Genomic DNA, 6000 nt, shown 5'->3' with positions numbered 1-6000 from the left:
TATTTGTAAGAAATGAAACTTGGTGACCCACTAAGATTTCTGGGGTCACTTCTTTGATGTACCATTATCTAGCCTATTTTGGCTGATACAGAAGCTACAAAAATCACATTGTCCTCCACCCGGGGCTATAAGGAAAGAATTCACTCACTGTACCAGTGGGCAGAGGGTGACACCCAGGACAAACAATGTTCTGACAATTTACAAACCCTTCAATGTCTGGACTGATCTTGTTACGTTTGATATTGAGTGAAAGGGGAAAGAACCCTGGGGTTTGGATGGAAATAGTTTTATTCCATAAAAAATTCTTATAAATAAGGAAAAGACAAATCCTCCTCCAAAAAGTAGTAGATCATGGAATACGTGAAAAATGCTCAACTCTACCAGCAAACAAAAAACAATGTGATACCATTGTTATGGTTGAATTGTGCCTCCTACTGCTGAACAAGGAAAAAATATGCTGAGATACTAACCCCCAGTGCCTCATGATGTGACCTTATTCGGAAAGAGGGTCACTGTTGATGTAATTAGTTAAGATGAGGTCATATTGAAGTAGGATGAGTCCCTAATCCAATATGGCAGGTGTCCTGATAAGAAGGTGGCCTCTCCTATACCCCAGGCAAGGGAGTTAATGATGATATGATGCTGGAGGGCAAGGGACATGTGGCCCAGTTGTCCCTGTAATGCTAGCCAACCACTAGTGAACTGACAGACGAGGCCCTCCTAGATCATTCCACTGCCAGCTGGCCTTCTCACTGACCAGAGATATGTGAAAAATCCTGGCAGACCTCAGGCAGGCAGGGCCAGGCTGCACCAACCAGTTGGCCCGCAGAGGTAGGAGCTTCGACCGTGATGGTTGTTGAAGACGCTGCATCGTGGGGTGGTTGTTACGCAGCAGCGACTAACTGACATGCTTCTGGTACAAATGTGTGAGAATTCCTCCAGGAAATATCTCAGGATATAGAGCTGCTGAGTATCAGGCTGGAATGTTTTCAAGTCGACTAAGTATTGCCAAGCAGCTGTGGTCGTGCCAATTTACACTCCCACAAGCCCCGTGAGAACCTTCCTCTTGCATCCCAATCTTGCGGATGCTTGGTAATGTCAGACGTTTTGATTTTGCCCGTCTGGTATGTGTGACATGGTATCTCATTGCTGTTTTCACTCGCAATCCCCTGATTTCAAGTGACATTGAATATCTTCTCTGAAGTTTATTGATTGGATGAGGGTTTTACAAAAGAAATGACCTTGTTCTGATTTGTGTTTCTCCCCTTCTTGATCTGGAAGAATCCCATCATTTCTTTAAGATGTGTATGAGGCACGTCTGGAACTGCCACAATGAAACCCATTAATTTGTACAACTAATATGCACCAATAATTAAAATAAGTAATGAGGCTGCGTGTTAGAAAAGGCTCCACCTCTGCAGTGCCCTCCTCGGTTCTGTGACCTGCCTTCTCTAAGACTCACCCTGGCTTCAACTCCTCCAGGGACTTTTACTGACTTCAGCCCCCAGGCTGGGTCAGGTGCCCTCTGTGCCCATTTGCTTGGCTCTCGAGTAGCCACCTCATATTGTAATCGCCCCACTCTCTTTCTAGAGCAGAGAATTCAACCCATGCTTATTGTGTGGGTGGACGGAACCCAAGCTCCACCTCTTAAGGCTTAGCCTCCCAACCTCAGTTTTCTTACCTGTTAAATGAGGATGATACAGAGATCTTGAGAGTGGCCATGCGTGTTAAATTAACAAAGGAACAAAATGTACTCACAAATAATAAGCTCTCAACAAATCCAAGCGAGTACTATTTAGAAAATGGAGGTCTTCATCTTTTTGGGTCGGGGACTACGGAATTTAGAAAAATAAGACACTGATCCACACACAGATACAAAATATTGAACTTAATTCCAGGGACTTCACAGAGGGCCCAAATTAAGAACCCATAATTTAGAGATATGTATAAATGTCAATTATTTTTATTTGCGTGTCCACTATCAGCAGCACCTAATAGAAGTTTAACAAGAGGGCGCTGCTGAAGGGGTTAATTCTGAAAATGGATCAGTTCCCTTGAAATTCCTCAGCCAACTGGTGTCTCAGCCCATGGTCAATCCTCCTGGCCCATCGCCTGTAACGAAAGAGGACACTCAGCCAGTGGGGCGACCTTGGCTTTTTCTGACAGGCAAAGACAATGGCCCAAGGCCTTCTGCAGGAGACCAGTGAGGACTCCCACTGTCTGTCTCCCTGGGCCATCCTTCCCCACCTCCTCACACTTCAGTAAAAACTCCTTCCTCCCAACTCCGAAATCAGAAGGATGTGATTCTGAAGTGTAACTGCAACCTCCTTCTTGCTACAGCGCTTTTTAATTAGGCATCACGAAGCCCCTGAGATCATACTGTTCCCTTGTAATGGTGTGTTCCAGAAAATTACTGCCATCGGATTACATTAAAGGAGGGTTATTCAACTGATTCGCCAGGCATATTTCAACATCGGTGGGGCTGTTGTTGCTGTTATGGTTATTTAGGGAGGGAGTAACGGAGGCACATCCTTCTAGAAGGTTATTGATGAGACAAACTAGTTCTCAAGGAGCAGATAGGATGGGGGAGGCTGAAAAATCCTCCCTGGAATTGGGACATAAGGCTCTTCAGCAGTCGGAGGTGCAGAGAGGAGTATGTAACTTTGGTGGAGAATATACTAAGTGGATGGACTAAATCTATAGGCTGAAGTCCTAAACCCCAGTACTTCAAAATAGAACTGTATTCAGAAATAAGATCTTTAAAGAGGTAATTAAGTCAAAGTTTTAGGGTGAGCCTGAATTCAACATGAAGAAGAAATTTGGACACAGACACGTGCACCCCCAGAACTCGAAGACCCTGTGAAGGTACAGGAGGAAGGCAGCCATCTAGAGGAGAGAGGAGAGAAGAAGAAACCTGCCCTGCCCACGCCTTGATTTCAGACTTCTGGCCTCCAGACCTGTGAGAAAAATAAGCCTCTATTGTCTCCACCACAGAGTCTGCGGTCTTACTATGGCAGCCTTAGCAAACTACTATGGACATTGTCTGCCAGGTGAGTGGGTGGCACGGGCAACTGTGTTGGTTCTTACTGCACCCTTTATTATCTCCACCGAATGGATGAAGTTGTGAAACCAGAGGGATTAGTCACTCACTGAAGATCCTACAGGCGACAAGTTATGGAACCAGGATGTGAACCCAGGTCAGCCCGACTCCGAAGCCTGTCACACCCTGCCAAGCTGTGTCAGGGCAACATAGACCCGGAACAAGGCTGCCATTGGCCAGGTGGAGCTCCAAGTCTCTTCCAACAGGAGCAGCTCGTGGTTCGGTATGCCCTAGGGGATCCAACATATTTTAGCACACTCTGGTGTCTCTCATACTCTCACTGAGGGACTTCATGGAGTTCAGGTGTGTCTACAAATCTTTGTGAGCTGTTAGAGAAGGTTCCTGATGCTCCTCCAGGAAAAATCAGAACCTGCACCTGCAAATTGGTGGCCCTCTGTTGCTTCCTGAGTGCTGCCAGACGGCTTAGCCCGGGATCCCACGGCTGGCAAGACTCAGCCCGGCCCCCTGCTTCCTGTGGTGTCTTTGTACTGTGCCCTCAGCCCTCTGTCCATCCCACTTTGCCCAGTGCATGACCCCTACTCATGCAAGAGTCAACCTTCTATTGTTCCCTCTTTCGGGAAGTCATCTTGGAAGAGGCTTCTTCCTCTGGACACTTGTTGCACATTGCCATCTTCTAAGTGGCAGACATGCCCTAAGGTGATTCAGCCAGGGACAGACACCTGTGTATATTCTCCTCTCCTTCAGGAACTTTTTTCTCACCTATAGAATATGGTGCAGAGGATGCGACTCCATTGCTTAGGTCACTTTGTATGGTAAAGGTGAGGGAATGTCATTTCTTTGATTACATCATGTTACTTAAGGTACATCTTAGTCTCTCTCTAGAGACCCCCTCTGACCTTGAAGAAGTGTGGGAGGCCAACCTTATGGGTGACTGAGTTACACTCCCTAGCTGGGTGCTGAGGCGCTCAGTCACAGAAATGGGTGTGTCTTGCTGCAGCCCCATGGGTGAAGCTATGCTCACCTGTTCCTTTGTAATATAACCCCTTGCCCTGTTTAGGATAGAATCTTCCATGGCAGTGCCTTGTGTGTGACCCGTCCTCTTACTGTGCCCTTGGGTGTGGCCTACCCAGGTGTCAGTCAACCTGCTGACAGTGGACATCATGAAGACAGACTCAGCCCCCTGAAACCTGACCCCTTGCCTCATTTGAATAGCTTCCCTCAATAAAAGGGGTCAGCGGGTGCTCTTGCCCTCTCTCTTTCTTCGGACCCTTAAGATCAGAGGAGCCATCACAGCAACCCCAAAGAAAAAGGTATTTGTGTCTCTTGTGTGGTTATTTTGTGCAGCCCAGTTAGCCCAGTTTAACTAGAGTGACCCCTGAGCCTTTTAGTCGAGAGAACAGAAACCCGGCAAAGAAGCCAGCTAAGCTGGGCACAGTGGTGCATGCTTATAATCCCAGCAGCCCCGGAGGCTGAGGGAGGAGGATTGTGAGTTTAAAGCCAGCCTCAGCAACTTAGCGAGCAATTCAGTGAGACCCTGTCTCTAGACAAAATATTTTAAAAAGGGCTGGGAATGTGGCTCAGTGGTTAAGCTCCCCTGGGTTCAATCCCCATGAAAGACCCTAGCCCAGTTAGCCCAGTTACCTAAGGCCAAGATATGAAACCAAGATATCAGGCAGGCCATAAACAGGTTCAGGCGCCAGGCATGTTTTCCGGACAACCGGTTGAAGAACAGAGCACCCGCATCCTGAGGCATGAATGAATAAACCGGAACAGATAAGCAGGAACAGAAAGAATAGAATGCAGACCTGTGGTTTTTGGAATGCAGACCTGTACCCCCTAGGTGGCCTATATGCTAGATTTAAACAAACCAATAAGAAACCTGTTGCTTCCCGCGCGCGCGCGCGAAACCTGTCCCAAACCCTATAAAAATCTCTGTATCCCCAAGCCCGGTGTGCCAGTTCACCAAAGCTCCGGCTGAGGTTCTACTGGGCACCCGCAGGCGCCTGTGTCCCAATAAACCCCCTCGTGCTTTTGCAGCCAGTGTTTCGTGTGATTCTCCTTGGACAGGGAAACGGGGGTCTTTCATAAACGGGGTGTTTTTCACCCAGCACCAAAAAAAGAAGCCAGCTAATCTGTGCAGTTTACATGGCAAACATTCATGAATGGCTTGTTGGGATGGAAAGCAATCTCCAGCCATCAGCCACGTGGTCCCAAGAGATGACCTCCACCATCAACTGTGTGAGCCTGGAAGTGTGTCCTCCCCAGTGAAGACTTCAAATGAGGACACAGCTCCACCATAACTGGATGCAGCCTGGCATGGCCCTCAGCAGAAGAACCAAGAACCAGCTAAACCAAGAGCAGACTCCTGACACCTGGACACCGTGATAAAATAAGCTTGCATTGTGTAAGCCATCAAGCGAGGAATAATTTTAGATAGCAACAGATAACTAACAAAGTCTACTAAAGAACTTGGCTAGAATTATTCTTTATGTGTTATTCCCAAACTAGATGGGAACAAGATTAGAACAGAGTGAGCACTTTATAAATGCAATTTTTAATTTTTTGTTTTTTGTTCCAGAGATTGAACTCAAGGGTACTCGACCACTGAGCCAATCCCCAGCCCCACTTTGTATTTTATTTAGGGACAGGATCTCATTGAGTTGCTTAGCACCTTGCTTTTGCTGAGGCTGCCTCTGAAATTTCGATCCTCCTGCCTCAGCCTCCTGAGCCAATGGGATTATTACAGGCATGTGCCACTGCACTAGGCATAAATGCATATTTGAATGAAAAAAAAAAAAAACAACCTGATTTTTAAGGTTCCATCTGGTTTTAAAAAATGACTCTGATTCCAGGATGTTCAAAGTCCATTTACGGTTACCTTCATGGAAGGTCAACGAGAATATCAAATTTCTGAGGAATAAAGAAGAATGCAGAGAGCA

This window comes from Urocitellus parryii, chromosome 4 (assembly GCF_045843805.1).
Source record: "Urocitellus parryii isolate mUroPar1 chromosome 4, mUroPar1.hap1, whole genome shotgun sequence".
In the NCBI taxonomy this organism is placed as follows: domain Eukaryota; kingdom Metazoa; phylum Chordata; class Mammalia; order Rodentia; family Sciuridae; genus Urocitellus; species Urocitellus parryii.
The sequence above is the reverse complement of the archived record's forward strand: the minus strand, read 5'-3'. Positions refer to the sequence as shown.